Source organism: Eumetopias jubatus, unplaced genomic scaffold, assembly GCF_037043125.1.
Source record: "Eumetopias jubatus isolate StellerSeaLion01/CBP00866 unplaced genomic scaffold, mEumJub1_p1.0 scaffold_4, whole genome shotgun sequence".
Lineage (NCBI taxonomy): Eukaryota > Metazoa > Chordata > Mammalia > Carnivora > Otariidae > Eumetopias > Eumetopias jubatus.
The window spans coordinates 17,678,357-17,695,886 of NW_028274810.1; the positions used below are offsets into that span (position 1 = coordinate 17,678,357).

General features: G+C 37.1%; 1 pseudogene; it reads left to right on the forward strand.

Annotated features, from left to right (window-relative positions):
• The first annotated feature begins 224 nt into the window (after positions 1 to 224).
• Positions 225 to 11,154, forward strand: LOC148164496 (BRISC complex subunit Abraxas 2 pseudogene; annotated as a pseudogene).
• The last annotated feature ends 6,376 nt before the right edge of the window (positions 11,155 to 17,530 follow it).

Genomic DNA, 17,530 nt, shown 5'->3' on the forward strand with positions numbered 1-17,530 from the left:
TTATATACAACATGGCAAAAATAACTTGGAAGATGGAATTAAGGTCATGGACCTTAAGATACGGAGACTACCTTGTTTTATCTGCATGGGCCCAACATAATCACACGGGCCCTTAAAAATGAAAGAGGAAGGCAGGAGAATGAGTCAGAGAAATGTAATGTTAGAATAGACAGGAGACTTTTGAGGCATGAGAGAGACTTGACCCTCTGTTGCTCAAATTGCCAATGAAGGAAGGAGGCCTGGAGACAAAGAATGATTGGCGTTTAGAAGTTGGAAATTGTCCTCAGCTGGCAGCCAGTGAGGACATGGGACCTCTACCTGACAACCACAAGGAACTGAATTCTGCTAAGAACCTGAATGAGCAAAGAAATGGATTCTCCCCCACAGACAGAAAGGCACATGATACAGCCTCGCTAAACTTTGACATCATGCTAGACTTCTGGCCTACAATATATAATGTATATATTGTATATGTGACCTGTATAATAAACTTGTGTTGTTTAAGCTACTAAGTTTATGGTAATTTGTTATAGGAGTAATAGGAAACCAATAAATGAGGCTTTATGGACTTTGGTATTGGGCATTTCTGTTTCAAATTCTGACTCAGGCCCTTAATAGCTGAATAATTATAGAGCTTTATTCACTACTTATCTCATGGGGCTGTTGGGAACCAGAAAGTAGTTATAATAATGATAGTAATAAAACAATGATGACAACGATAATACTAAGAATATGTTAACAATATAATAGTATAGATACATACATATGTTTTTAAAATAATGACTGTGGGTAACACTTATTGAATGTTTACCATGTGTCAGATCTTTAGTATGTATTACTTCTTTTAATATTTATAATAAATTTCTGTTAGATGGTATTGTTATGATCCACCATGCCTATTTTTTTGTATACCTGAAGGATAGAATTATTAAAAAAAAAGAAAAAGAAAAAAAAAAGGAGAGGAACAGAGAGGCTAACTTGCCTAAGCTCATTCATATAGTGAAAGGACGTTGGGGCCAATGCACTGAACCTAGACAGTGTCATGCAGAGCCTGCATGTTTAATCACCTTGCTATCGCTGTTCTATTATTGTTGTTGCCATTTAATATTAACCATTACACCACAGCTGTTCAATTATCATTGTTTTTGTTATCACTATATTATTGTTATCAACCCAATATCAATAAAAAGTCCACAGGTGGGCGCCTGGGTGGCTCAGATGGTTAAGCGTCTGCCTTCAGCTCAGGTCATGATCCCAGGGTCCTGGGATCGAGTCCCGCATCGGGCTCCCTGCTCCTTGGGAGCCTGCTTCTCCCTCTGCCTCTCTCTCTCTCTCTCTCTGTCTCTCATGAATAAATAAATAAAATCTTTAAAAAAAAATAAAAAGTCCACAGGTGATACAAAAGTAATAGTGGAAAGACTTACATACGGGGTTTTGACTTTGAACAAAGATTGCCTTTGAGCCTACCATATGGTTTGATCAAGGGGCCAATTCAGCTAACCAGAGCCTGCCTTTACACCTAGTCTAGGAGTCGGCAATGTATCTTGAGTCAAGTGACCCGCCTTTAAGTACCAACAGTTTTTAAATCGGATCTGTGAATTTTGAAGTGTTTAACTTCTGTGTTCCAGTTGCATAACAGATCTCCCCAGTAATACAGACACCTCTTAAAATTCTGAATTAAATCAGATTGATGGTCATTGTAACTATGAAGTTACAAGATAGATCATTCAGATATGAGGTTTTATATCATGAGAACTCTTTTTTTTTTTTTTAGAACTTATTTTGGAAAAGGGCCGAAAAGTGAATCGTTGGATTTTTCACTTATATCCGGAAGGTTTCTATGTTTTGTTCATCAGTGCAGTTGCTTTTATGACGTTTCCTCTGGTTTTCACAGTGTTTAGCCATGGGACTTATGGCTGACAAAGCAGAAGTGTATGAGAAGTGAGACAGTGAGAAACAATGACCAGCTGTTTAATATTATGATACCACAAAACTGAATACATCTATTTTCCTGTGGGAGACAGAAGTACCTCGCTCTACAGCAGCACTGTGTGCAGAGAGAAGATGCTCTGAGTATTGTGGATGAGATGACAGAGACAGGGCTGGAAGTCACTAGTGAATTCTCAGGCAGGTAAGACCCCTGCCCCCACGAAGTAAATGCTACACACTGTTGGCCTTGACCATCCCACAGATGGTGCTCCCGTTTCACTTACCAAAGGGCAGCAATCCTGCTTTTCCCCCAGTCTGAACAAAAAGAATCATTGGGAGGCCTGGCGGGGGAGGGGAGGGGGAGATTATTCCAGTCAAATCTGGAAGTCCTATAAACTTAGGCCAGAGGCTACAACTTCAATCACCTCTGGCCCCTCCTCACTTTGCTCAGTACTCTTCCGGCTTTTCAATTAGTATTTCATTTCTTTGGCAAACTATTTACTCAGCTCATAGTTTATAGCTATAGCACTCATTTATTTTCAGTCATCGGTCATGGTAACTCAGCAAGAGCTCTGTGTTAGAGGTTTGAACATCCTCCTAATCAGCGTCCTGGTTTAACTTTGCCAGCCCACTGCCCACCCAGAAATCAGTGGGGTGTCTCTTAAAGGCAAGTCTGATTGTGATCCTCCTTGCCTGTCCCAAAGCCAAAATTAAAATCAGAGCCTCTCAGTATCAGTAGCTTAACCACAAGGAAAAATTCCACATTTCTTAATACATCTTCAAAAGGATTTACATCCACTTCCTCTTTCCCTTCCTTGTTCATTTCTCCAGTCCCGTATGTTGCTGCAAACTACCCCTGCTTTAATCCTCTGCATGTCCACATGAGCAGGAGCTTCAAGTCTTTGCAGCCTGGTAAAAACTTGCCATCATGTCACATAATTGCTTTTCTCATATGTTAAAGACGTATTAATTTTCCTTAGTAAGCAGAATGCTAATCCTTATACGTACGTACGTGTGTGTGTGTGTATAAATGCTCATGATAATTTTGTATGCATTATACAGTTTATTCCTTATTATACCACCTTTAAGTAAATAGTACAATTGTTATTATCTGTGTTTCACAGATGACACAACTGGGCTCTGTATGCTCCCTATTTAGCCTGAATCACCAGACAGTGGGTGAAAGACTACATATATCTGGTTCACTGTGTAGAGTCTAGTTTCTTTTCAATTCTGGGTTATTTTTGAGATGTCTCTGGCTCAAAATGAAGAATAATTCAGAAATCAACCCCATGTAGGTTTCCTTCACCACTGTGTTGCTCACCACTGGGCTTGGCAGAGGACAGGTGCTTCATAATTATTTGTTAAATGAATGAAGGAACCTTTACTGGGCTTTCAAGCCTTTTATATTTGCGGATGACACGCAGAGAAGAGATGTGATCTTCTCAGGGACTTAACATGCAAGAGGGACTTAGGACATCGAAGTGTGAAGAGATAGGCTCAGAAATGAATCTTGGCTCTATTCATTAATTGTGTGCTTTTGGACCATTATTTGAATTCTAAATCTCAATTCTGTCATCTGGAATTTCAATCATCTGGCTAAAACATAAAAACATTAATCGCTTCATAGGGTTTTTGTGGGAGGTAAATGACATGTATAAAAAGCATGTAGCACAGGGTCTAGCATTTAGTAGATGCTAGATAAATAGTAGTTCTCTTCCTGCTGTGAGGGAGAAGTGTTAATTCATAGCCATTTAGGTCAGCAAGCAATCCAATCATTTAACATTTTTTTCTAAATAGTCATTACATATTTATAATTCCAGGCACCTTGATTTATATGTGTTCCTGTTAGCTGCTTTTAAGCAGTTTCCAGCTTTTTCATACCCCCAGAGTTTATCTCATTCTGCTATATAGGTTGGAAATAAATTTTGGGAAAATCATACCAATATAACTCAACAATCTTTCAGGCTGGTGGATTTAGTTGTGAGTCTTAGCTAAGGAAAATAACAACCATAGTAAGATGTTTTGTAAATCCATACCTGATTGGAGAGAGGGTATTAAAGTTAAGCTCTTGATTTTAATATATCTGGGCATTAAGCTACCTTTTGTATTTTGCTTGGTATGCTAATCCATATAGAAAGCACTACAGAAATTTTGATTCTATGACGCCCTCTCTAAATGATTCTTTTAACCATAAGAGTACTGAAATGTGCAGTTTTGCAATCCATTTCAAGTACTTGAGGACTCAGGAAACAGTACTCGTTTTGCTTTTAAATAAAAAAATTAGTCTAGACCTGAGTTATGTTTAGGGGTTTAAGAAAGGATAATGTGTTTTTTGATTCCTTTATGTTGCCCTATTAAGTTAGTTCAATTTGTTCCTTTCCTTCAAATGCCTTTTTTTTTTTTTTAGTAAGTTGAAAAAATACGTTTTTAGCCATTTCTACAGCTGATTATGCTGCTTGTGAAGTTTTGATGACTCCTTTCCCTGGTGAAAATCTGTGTGGATTTCTGAAGCAATGCAGTTTACATCAACAGTTTCTGTAGAGTCTTTGCCGTGGCTCTGATTTGTTAGCTGCGTCGTTTTAACTGATATAAGTCTTAATCTCCCCATTGGTCAAAAGCAGCAATTAATATCCACCTAACCTGTCTGTTGTATGTTTGAAATAATATATGTAGATCTCTGTGTATATATGGGGCAGAAGCTCTCTAAATTTTAATCCCCTTTTCCATCTTTCTCTGCTAAGTATTCTTTAACCATCTCTATGCTGCTGATGGTTTTATATCTAGTAATAATACCACTTTGTGTTTATGCACCACTTATCCATTTTGCCAAGCACTGTCCTGCACTAGCTTTTCATCCTCATAACAAGCCTGACCGGTGGGTAACATGGTGATTACCACTTCGTTTGGGAGATAAAACAAATTGTCAAATCGTAAACTTCTTATGTGTGAAGGACTATGTCTTTTGCTCTTTTCTTTGTTCCTCTGTTCCTCAGAGCTTAGCACTGAACATGGCATATATTTGGGGCTATATAAATATTTGTTGTACAGAACTGACTGATGGGAAGAGCAGTAACTTGTGCAAGGTCACACAGACAGAGGTGACGGCAAGACCGGGACAGTCTTTCAGATTTTTCCATTAGACAAGTGGGAGCAACTTTTAATTTTTTTTTTTCCCAAAAGGGTCAATTCAGGGAAAATAAAAATGTTTATGTGCCACAATTTTCCAATTAAAATGAAAATAGCTTTATTGAGTCTCAAGGAAAAATATATTCCTTCTACTTAGACTGCTTCCTTCTGCAGTAGAAAAGTGCCAAAGATAAATATTAGCACTCCTTTTTTCACCACTAAAATGTTAATATCTGGGCATATTTGAGAAGGAGCCACCCAGAGGCAGCTTTCCAATCTTTTATCCCTCATATTTACAGAGCACTTCAGAGTTCACAAAGTGCTTTCATAGGCATTATCTAATTACATTCTTGAAACAATCCCAGGAAGGGGTATTATTACCAACCACACTTTACAAAGGGTATACTAAAGTTGAGGGGGGAAATGACTTGCCTAAGGTCACACAGCAAGTGCATACTGAACAAGGTTAGATGCATTGCCTCACAGCCCACGTATACTGAGCCCTAGCTCCCTTCATCTGTTTTAGGTATGGGGGATACATATAAGATAGATTCCCCCTACCCAAAACAAAAAACAACATGAGCATTTCTCTTTCTTACCCCCTCAGTCTCTGGTGTCATGTGGTATTTTTTTTTGTTTTTGTTTTTGTTTTTTAAATCCAGCTGAGTACAGGAGCCTGGGAATGAACCACTCTAACAAAACAAAAACATATTACTGTATTCCCTTCCCTGGAGGGTTTCTGCCCTAAAAGTCTCTGGTTTGTATGGGTAAGAATTCCACTGTGTGCTACAAAGTGAAGCTCCATAGCTTCAGGCTGACCTGAAGCTGAATGACCTAGCTGGGTGACCAAGGCTACCAAAGAGAGATGTGTTCTGGTTTATAGAATGCCAGTGATTTGGTACAGTTTTGACTTGAAAATCTAGAAATTAATTTTGTGGCGGTATGCAAATATAGTAAGACTAGAAATTTTTCACTAAATACGCATGTAGTGACCTTTCTTTCCCACATCGATCCATTCTATTTTTTTCATATTCACCTCATTTGCTTTTGTTGACTTGCAATGGGAGATTGCAATAAAACAAGTTTATTTAACTAGGTTGCCCACTGTGAGCAAGTGAACAGAGGACCCCACCCACCACCACCGCCATTTCTCTTCGGGGAGTTCTCCAAGCCTTTTGGGAAAGTGGAGGAGATCTATGGAAATATGTGAGGCAGGTGCATGTTTGCATAGGGTGCCAAAGCTGGAAAGTATGAAGGAGTGAGAATGGCACAGGAGGCATGGCTTTCTGCTGAGAGGACTGTCTCCCTGTATCCAGTCTCAGCCCACTGGTCTCCTTCTTTATCTCCCCTCAATGGCTTCTCATTTGTCACAGCTACATGAGGTAAGAATTAATTTTGAAGTTCTTTTTTTAATGATACTTTTCTTTTTTTGCTACTACATCTGCTCCCTCCCTCATTTGCATTTCACAGTTTATCTGTTGTAAGTGACATCATTTTCCAAATTCCTTTGAAGAGGACAGCGTTGTCTACCCTGTGGTAACCGATAATATCTTTTGCAGGGAAAAAGAATACTTGTGGAAAGTTGGCCTCAGATAACTCTCTCCTGTTGAAATCCAGAGCTGCTTTATATTTGATTTTCTGCTTTCCGACCCAAGAGAAATCATCATTGACTTGTTTTAGACATGGTTGTCTAAAACATAGCTGATTGATGAAGTCCACATTTAGTGGACCAGCTAGGTTTTTCTGTTTGTTCTTTGAGTAATGCTGCTGAGAGTGAAATTAGACCCTCTGTAGCAAGTGCTGTTTCAGTGGATGAATGGATAGATTTAGACCATGGTGGGGAGGTCACCTTCGACTTGGGTATGTGTAATTTTTCTTCTCATATTTTCTTACATCTGCATTTCTAAAATATCACCGTACTTTTTATCAAAAAACATAAATGCAAAGATAAATCAATTAGTAGTTCATTGAACTGGAATCTTCACAACATGCAATTTGCAAGTATTTTGTCACTTTTGTGATGTTTGTCTTCCATATTTCCAACATGCTAATGACTACATAAACAACTTAGCCCCATGTATTTTTATTTAATAAGAATCAAAATCCCCAAAACCTAGGTCTATTCCAGAATTTCCCCAAAAGATAATTAGTATAATTGATAAGAAAAGCTTGTACTTTCTTTTCCACATGTGGTAACTCTATTGTCAAAGGTAAGATTCAGCCCGATGTCGTTCACATTTTGCAGATATTTATGAATCACCTAACGGCCCAAGGCACAATGCTCAGCCCTTTAATACTAAGATGTGATATTAAAGAATTGCAGTACTGTCTTACCTTATCTCCTTGTGCTTTGCCTCTCTATGCACCCATCAATCCTCTACACTGTCCATTCCTTTATGAAGCCATTTCTGATTCCTCCTCAGAATTATCACAACCTGTCTTTAAGGCACAACACTTGTTCTTGTTTTAGGGCATGTAACATATGTTATCATTAGATAATGTATTCATTACAGATGATGCAGATAATTACTGATAATTAGTGGCAGATACAGATAATGAGTGGCGTCCTACTCATTTTTAAAATGAACTATTGAATATAACATGCCTACAAAGAAGTGCACAACTCACAATACATTTCTCAATAACTTTTCACAAAGGGAACATATTCATATGACCTTTTCCAGAGCCATAAGTAGGATATTACCAGTTCCCAAATGGTGGCCTTTGTGTTCCCTCCCAGTCACAGCTTTACTCCCAAAGGTGACACCACCCCATCTCTCATCACCATAGAGGAGTTTTAGTTTTGTGTATCTGGATTTTTTTTTTTGCTTAATATTGTGTATGTGAGTACATGAATTATTAGTGGTACATTGAGTAGCACTGCTATTTAATATCCCATTTTATGGGCATACTACAATTTATATATTCATTCTACTGTTGCTGAATATTTGTTTTTGTTTGCTTGTTTTGTTTACTAGCCTGAGGCTATGAGTGTGCTCCTGTGTACATTTTAACATATAGATTCCAGTAAGAACACATATATGTACATTTCTATTCATTTGTTAATCCTCTTCTTGGGATATAGAATTGCCACCATGAAATCAAGAATTGCATTTTAATTTTTAAAAAATAAAGGAATGTGTTGTGCAAACATTTGAGTTTTGAAAGCAAGTAAAGGAAACTTCTTAAGTTGTTCTACTTCCCCATTCCAGACATTGGGGATTTCAAGTCTGTTTCAAGTTCTGTTCCCCAGAAGTAAGCAAGCTAATTAGTAGAGAGTATTGGTTTAAAGAAAACCTGTTCTCAATTTAAAATAAAGAAACAAACAAAATATTCTGAAGCATCAAAGAGAAAGAAGAAATTATAAAAATACCAAAAGTAATATGAACTCCTAAAGAGAAATTTTCACATGAATTCCTAGAAACTTTGATAATAACAACTCATACCAATACTTAGTAAACTGAAACCAGTTCTTAACAATGAACCCAGAAAAGACTAAAGTGATTTCTGAGGTATAAAATATAAAATCAGCATTGGAAACATTTAATACAGAATGGTAGAACTGTCTCTGAAGAAGATCAGGTAATGAAATAGATGGGAGACTGGAATAATTTTAAAAGTGTACTTAAATAATCTCAGGAGAAGATGGGGAATGAGAATATACCATGTGAGTAATGGGAATCAACAGAGAAGAACACAGAATAAAGAGAGATGACTACATAAGCAAAAATAATAATAAAAATAAATAGTAATAAAAGAAAAAATTCTAGAACTAAAGTAAATAAATTCCCAAGATTGGGACTTGAGAGAAATAAAAAAAGCCTATTATGTTCCAAGTAAAATATATAAATGTAAACTACTACAAAAAGACATTAGGAATTTTTAAATTTAATTTTCAATATCAATATACAATAAAACAGCCTATCAAAAAAATACTGGTTAAACAACTTATCCAAATACCTTTTCCGGCACAAAGCACTGGCAGGTGTCATCCAGCATCTTAAGATGTGGAATTCCACCCTTTGACCTCAGCAACAATGTCTTTTGTCTTTTTGAATTTCCCTAGCACCAAATTCACTCAGTACACGCTCTTATTTTATCCAAATTGATCTTACTTTAGTCTTATAAATACATATTGTGCAGGTTTTATCTCACTATGTCCCAAGACATCTCAAAAAGACTCATGGGATCAATGATGAACATTCAAGGGTTAAGTAATACCGATATCTCAAAGCACAGGTACAATTCTGTACCAAAAATGGACTGTGCACTAAACATGATTGTTGTTTTTGAGAAGAAATATTTGGATTTAATTAAATAACATCATAAAGATAAGAAAACGACTAATAAAAATAAATTAGAATACAGAACACCAAAATGAGAGCTAGGACTAAAAAATCTTAACTGGTATAACTGCTGGAACAAAATAGGACACAAAGAAAAAAAAAGTAAAAATTAATGGACTCTACCTTCAAGATAAAGGTACATAAGTGTCAGAAGGTAAAAGGACCTATAAAAGTGGTCAGATTTTCTTTTTTCAAAGATATGTATGGAAGAAGACTATTCTTGTATGTTGACACTTATGATACATTATAAAATGATTAATTATGTTATTAAGAAATAGTAAAATGAGAGCATAAAATAGAATTACAGAAAATGATATCTAAATAACAATTAGAAGAATAGATTTAAGTGGTTTAAAACCTCTATAAAAAGAGGAAGAAACTTAAATTGAATTGATAAATACATAAGATATGTATAAATAACACTTATAAAGAAATCTATATATAGACACCTTTGGGGACTGCTGGGGGCGGTCAGTGAGTCAGTGTGGACCTAGATCGACCCTCATCTGGAGTCAGGAGTCCCAAGCACAGGCATGGGTCAACCAGAGCCTCATTTGCCTCCCTTTACCCTTTCTTGCCAGGACCAGACTGACCCTCTCCATGGAGGTGCCAGCCTAAGCATGACTATATTTCGGGGCTTCTATTTGTAAGGGATCATTCAAGGAAGGATTTTTGCTGGAGGAGGTAAGACAACATGAAACCTTTAGCACTGACTCACAAAGCAGCAGAACAAAATTTCGCAAACAGTAGAGACCTGTCATCAGCCTTGTTCAAAACGTTTGAGTTTTTATGACTGCACAAGCAAAATTAACGAACAGAGTTTGGATGGGATCCCTTAAAGATTGGAGAAAGAGAGTTATTGGCAGTACAGATTCCAGTGAAACATACAGTAGAAACGTGCCAAGAGCAGGTTATCCATGAGCAGCTCCCCTGCATCCCCTGTGTGCAGGATCTCATCTTCTTGCTCTTCAGCTTCATCTCTGTCACCAACACTCCCACTCATACTTTAGAATAAATGCGTTTTCTTTAGGCTAAATTGGAAGAACTAAAAGGAAATCCTTTGTTCTTCCCAACCTAGGCAATACTAGCCAGCGTGAGAGCAAAGTGCCTTCAGTCATAAATACCTCCCAGAGATATGCCAAAGTTATGAAAGAAGATGGTACTGACTTTTTTGACAAGGATGGAATGATGAAAGAAATCAGGATGATTTACAGGTTTATAACACACTTCACACAAGCCAGGGTGTGCAGATGTGGAAGACTGAGCTAGTTGCTGAATCTTGTCAGGCCGAAGTGAACATATTAAGAAGACAAATCACTCAGAGGGAAAACGTATAGAACAAAAGAAGATTGTAGCAGGTGATGACGCTAAGCAGCCAGATGCCATCTGAAAATTTGGAACCAGTGTTTGGTCCTCAGATGTCATAGCAAGGTTTGTAGCTGAAGGTAGAAGCACACGGTGAGATACAGATTCCTCTGATCCTCCTCTCTCTCTCTCTCTCTTTTTTTTATTGTACCCATACAATCAAGAAAGTACTTCTCACATTGAAAGCTGTATCCTTACGCCTGGACCTCAAATCATGGGCTCTTTGAACTCTGCTTCTGCCAAGGACAGACTGAAGTGTCCTGGAAGCAGAGAAGACCTTCCTTCCCTACGAGTAGCTGGAGACAGAGTTGAGACATCAGATAACAGTGATTATGAAAATCTGATTGACCCCCATAGACTCTTTAATAGGGACTTTTTTACTTGATTACTTGTTGAGAAAAAAAGTTAAGTTGAGGACTTAATGGGAGGCTGCTTACTCAAATCCCTGGACTCCAAAGGGGAGAATCCCTATGCACAGAACTTGTAGGAGCCTAGCATTTGTGGGCCCTCACCTTTTGACCCAGTGTGCAGGTTTCAACAGAGAATCATTAAGAATCTCAAATGGTCCGGGCACTTGGGTGGCTCAGTTGGTTGTGCATCCAACTCTTGATTTCAGCTCAGGTCACGGTCTCAGGGTCCAGCTTCCCACTCAGCAGGGAGTCTGCTTGTCTCCCTCTTCCTCTGTCCCTCCCCGCCTCAAAAAAATAAAAAAAAATAGATAAAATTTTTTTAAAAAGAATATCAAATTGTTCTAATTCTGGTACTATTCATGGATATACTGGTATATTTAGGCAAAGTAAAATTTATGAACATAATTCCTATTCTTTAAAATAAATTAGAAATTAAATATTAAGCACAAGTAGTCTATGAATGTTCTATAATTGGTCTATAAATGAAAAACTTACTCTTTGCACTATCATGTCTCAAAATTTATGTTTTTCAAAAGAAAGTGAGTTTAGCGACAGCATCCACAGAATCTTCTTCCTATGATGAGCCAAGTTCATCTTCGCCAGAAAAATTTTTTTGATAAGAAACCTGATTGGAAAAAATCAGACTTGCCTTCTCTTATCAGATGTGACTTTGAGAGTTTGAAAGAGAGGGCTTTGTTTTAACGTCTTTCTACTAGCCTAATATATACTGGCACTTCAAATGGCTGCCTTTAAAAAATATACAAATGCTAATTACCAATGAGTAATCATGCAAATAAGTATGTCATAAATAAATTAACTTTCTTTCGAAGGATTACACAGACTGCTATCTTGCACTAGCCACATTTATGGTCTCTGTTCTGAAGTTCTAAAGGGAGGACATACAGCAGTAGATAACAGAAAGGTATTAGGTACCAGATCTGAACTTAATGATGGACAGAGTCCAGACACAATGGATTTAGTTCAGTTCCTATGTGAGAGATACAATTCATTTAGACCATCTGAGAAATCCCTGTGTTAATTTGATTTGTAGAGAAAGGATATTTAATAAAATGTTCAGGAAATTTTTTCAAGATTTTTTTATTTATTATTTTAGAGAGAGAGAGCATGTGGAGAGCATGGGAACAGAGGGAGAGGGCGAGAGAGAATCTCAAGTAAATTCCCCTGCTGAGCACAGAGCCTAATGCAGGGCTCCATCTCAGGAGATCATGACCTGAGCTGAAATTGAGAGTCAGATGATTAAACCAAGAGTCACCCAGGTGCCCCAACTGGGAATCTTGATGAATCTTGATGAATGAAGATTCATTTTAAATCCAAGGGGGGAAAAAACCCTTATAAGCTACAGGTTAAAATAAGTACCGAGAATCTATATTTTGTTTTTATAATCTATTTTTTTTCAAATATAGAGATTGTATCAATGTTTCTCAGACTAGAGAAAAATAAAATACCTTTTTTGATCTGGGTGGAAGTCATTCTAAATTCAGGGAATATTAACCTAAACTCGCAGCTTTCTACTTTGAGTTCATAAAATTGAAAATCAAAACATAAAATAAACTAAACCTTCCATTTAAAATTATAGAAAAGTGAAGATAAAAATGAAAAGCAAATTTTTGACGTCTGTTTTCAAGATAATAGCTGAACTGGACAAGTTTGCCTGTAAGTATTGATCAAAGCGCCTGGCTAATTGCCTTTGCACCACTGTTTAAGTATAGATGAGATAAAATTGAACAGTGTAGGTACTAATTCTTATTTAGATTTCCAGATTACATACTGGGGCTTTAAATCAAAGGATTTAGTGGCATAGTAGGTAAAATGGATAACATGGGCAGAAGGTACTGATTATGATATAATGCTCCTTAAACTTACTAATATAGTAGTTAAGGTCTGCAAAGGAGACTGATGATGTTCATAGTTGCTATGAATGAAATTGCCAACATAAGATTTATACTCACAAATTTGCATACATTTCATATTATTATATTTACTTTATAAATTTATTTTGAATATAACAGAGAAACTCACCATGAGATAGAGTCTTCTGAAAGCTGTGTTTTCCTTTGTTTATAGCAACTGAAGAAATTCTAGGCATATTCATAAAAATGAATACAATATTATAGAAAATACAATAGCAAGAAGTCCATTTTATGCATCAAGTTCTTGAATACTTTTTTGAATGTTTGTCCTGCTCAGTCTCATCAACTTCGATGCATAATTTAAGGTTTGGAAGAAACATTTCATATCATCATTTGCTTTTAACATCTACCCTGAGTATTTCCCTGATAACAAATGCATTTGACACTATCGCAGATGAAATTTTTTGTTTGGTTACATATTAATCTGCCATTTCCCTGGTGCTCTGTTTTAATATATTGAAACTGGTGATTTTATATACAATTCATGCCAATCTATCTAAACTATGCTGAACTATAAGCCAAAAATATAAGCTCTAAAATTTAATAAAATGTTTTTCAAGTAATTGTATATATGCTTTTGGTCATTACCTAGGAATTAAGTGTGAGAGGCCATTTGTCATAGCCATTTTGAAACCCCGCATAGTGAAATTATCTTTATTCTATTTATGTTTTATTATTTTTTTTATAGTCAGAGTATACCAGATTAATCAGTTTTCTTATATCTGTTACTTAAGTATTTTTCACTCTGTGTCCTCCACCATACATTTATTAAGCTCACCATTAACCCCTTGGAGTTTATTTAAAAATACATTTCATTCACTATGTAATCGATACTAGATTTAACCTTGGTTCCTTTCTTTCTCCACATTCTCTCATTAAAATAGACCAAGATACGTTTGGAGACAGAAACCATTTTTTAGAGGATAAATATAGTCCACATAAATGTAGTAGGATGCAATGAACTTCTAGAAAAAAAAGTAGAAGAAATGCTATCTTCTGAGAATTAAACTAGTAAAATACAGACAAAAAAAGTGTGGTTGGAGGTTTATTGTTGATACTAAGATGGAGATACTTGAATATTGCATAACAAAGTAAATAATGTGGATATTGGGGGGAAGCAGCTGTTATATAACAGCTGTGAGTTACTAATAGCCAAGACCTCCCAGTTCAGGAACCAGATATTCTTATTTTAAACAAATAAGTATTTAATTTAATTAAATACCTCATTTAATTCTTTTCTAAACTGCAGATGTTTGTATGGAATTTAAGTCTGATACTTATATTTGCTCATTTTTTTTTTTGTGAGGTTATTTTTCCTGCACTTTCAGAAAGGGTCTTGGTTTGAGTAATTTGTCTAACTTCAGAGTTTTTTCTTCTACATGCATGAGTGTGTGTGTGTGTGTGTGTGTGTGTGTGTATGTTTAATGTTTAAAAAAATTATATATGGTAGCTTGCTTTGTGGGATTTTATGGCTCTGTCAGCTTTCCCCACCGGATTATTTTCTTCCTTTGCTTCTGTTCTATCGGGATCAATTTTGATCCCATTGCTGGTAGTTACTCCTTAATATGGATTCCCATTTCAGAAGGGAGCTCTAGTGGGTCAGTTTGAGTTTGTAGGGGACAGACTGCTTCAGCCCCTCAGATAATCCTCCTGTGCCCTCTTTGAGTTCACTCTTTCACCCCTTAGGTTTGGCTATTGTTCTCAAATTGGCCCACAGCATGTTCCAGCGAATATCTGTTGGCTTTTTGGTGTTCTCTTGTTTTGGACTCTGTCAAATATCACATTGCTTCTGTCAGACCCCATGCAGTTCCTGATGCAGTTGGCAAATTTTCCCTACCTGCAACTGTATTGGGTAATATGTTGTGGCGATATCTCATCACATAGTTTTGCTGTAAATACTACCTGTACGGTCATGATTTTGCTGTCTAGTTACTTTGCCAATTTTTATGTGGGAATTCAAGATAGAAACTATGCCTGGCATTCTAAATTTGTATATTTTTTTAAGATTTTATTTATTTATTTGGGAGGGAGAGAGAGAGAGCTCCTAAGAGCAGGGGGAGGGAGAAGCAGACTCCCCACTGAGCAGGAAGTCTGACACAGGGCTTGATCCCAGGATGCTGGGACCGTGACCTGAGCTGAAGGCAGACGCTTAACCAACTGAGCCACCCAGGTGCCCCTAAATTTATATTTTTAAACAGTTCTATAGGTGATTCTTATATACCACTGCACTATATCACGGTATCTCAGCTCCAGTGCCTACCAACAACTAACTCAGTCTGTGTTTCTCAGTCTCAATATATGAGAGAGAAAACCTGAGTAATCATTAGCCTGAAAAGGTTTGCTTATTCTCATGTCCAACCACAGACTGATCAGCAATGGGTGGTGATAGGAACTATTACATATTTTTATTTAAGAATGAAAAGTACAGATCAACAGAGGAAAAAGAAATGGTTGTTTAACATTTATCACAACTCTAATTTATGGCTTTCTCTGAAATATTAAAACAACTAAGAAATAGGAAAAAGATTTCCTTCTCATGCGATTGCCTCTGCCTGAACTTGCCCTGTGTCCCATCATTTGGCTGACTGATTTCAGCTTTTTCATCACATGTCAGTCCTGATCCCTGAACCTTCCTTGACCTATCCTTTTCTTTCAGTCTGAGTTAAAGGTTTTCTCTATCATCCACTAAGTTTCAATTTTTTTATCTTTTTGTCTTTTTCCATATAACACACTAAATTCCTTAGGATGGGAATTGTGTTTTTCTCTCTGTATCTCCAGCAGCAAGCATGATATTTTTTTATGTAGAAGGAACTAATGATGAATGAATAATTGATGAATGAGTGAAATGAATGAATGAATGAATGAACATACATCATTAATCATTTTACCACTTAGCGGTCCTCATTGGCTGTTTATGGCAGGCTGAATAATGCCCCTCACCCCTCCAGGATATCTATGTCCTCTCTAGAACCTGTGAATATGTTACCTTATATAGCAAAAGTGTCTCTGAAGGTGTGATTAAGAATCCTGAGATGCAAAGATTAGTTATCCTAGATTATCTGGATAGATCCTAAATATAGTCACAGTGGTCCCTGAGAGAGACCATGTGGAGTAGGAGATGTGACTATAGGAGAAAGAAGTAGTAGTGAGTCTGGTAAGTGGTCACTAGCTAGGGAATGCAGGCAGACTATGAGTTGGGAAAGGCCAAGAAACAAATTCTCCCTAAAAGCCTCTAGAAAGATGCAGCCCTGTCAACATCTTGATATTAGGCTTCTGACCTCCAAAACTGTAAGAGAATAAATTTGAGTTGTTTTAAGCCTCTTCTTCCATAATAATTTGTTACAACAGCCATAGGAAACTACAGCCTATTTTGGTACCTCAAAGTGGAGAGCTGCTTAACAAATCCCTAAAAATTCAAAAGTGGTTTTGGAATTGTATGAACAGAGGCTGGAGGAGTTTGAGAGAATGATAGAAAAGGCCGAGTTTGCCTGAAACAGACTACTGGTAGAAATGTGAATGTTAAAGCTGTTGCTGGTAAGGGCTCAGAAGGAAGTGAGGAACACTCAGACCTGTATCATCTTAGGGAATACCAAAATAGTTAATGTATCTAGATATATGAATGTTAAAGATACTTCTGTTGAGGGCTCAGAAGGAAATGAGTCCCAGAGGGAAGGGATTCTTGTTACGTAGTGGCAGAAAACTTTAGCAGAATTGTGTCCTACACTTGTGTTAGAAGCAAAATGTGTAGAAGAAGAACTTAGATATTTGGCTGAGATGATTTCCAAGCAAATACTGAAGGTACGGCTTGGTTTCTTGCTGCTGATAGTAAAATGCAAGAGGAAAGAGATAAATTGAGAAACCTCTTACCCAAAAAGAAACCAGAACTTGAATTGAGAGATTCTCAGCCTATCCAGATGGTAAAAGATGCTAACATTAGAGGATTCATTGTAAGGAAAGCATACTCTAGAGATAAAGTCAAGGGTTTGGCTGGATAATCTCTTGACAGTGCCTCCAATGGCTCTAAAGGTCAAAGTATCCTGCCACACAGAGAGCTCTTTGAGGAGATTAGGCATGTTATTCATGGACCCCCTCAGCCATCTCCGCAGAGGCAGGGAATAGAGATAGGATTATCCCGGAAAGATTTGTGGGGGAGTCTCTTATCTAATGGAGTGAATCCCTGAGATGTTCACAGAAGACCCTCAGTTTGTTTAGAATGTTATACGAGCGGAAACACTGTCAGCTTGTACTGAAAAGGACAGAGAGGGAATGAAATGAAAGGAGGCTTTCAGACTTCCAGGATTCTACAGGGAGAAAATAGGCTAAAAACATGACTCAGTTGCAAACATGTGCTACCCTTCATGACAAGGGTAGGATGGTTCAGAGGGAGCTGCAGGCATAGAGGGTAGAGCTCTGAGCCCAG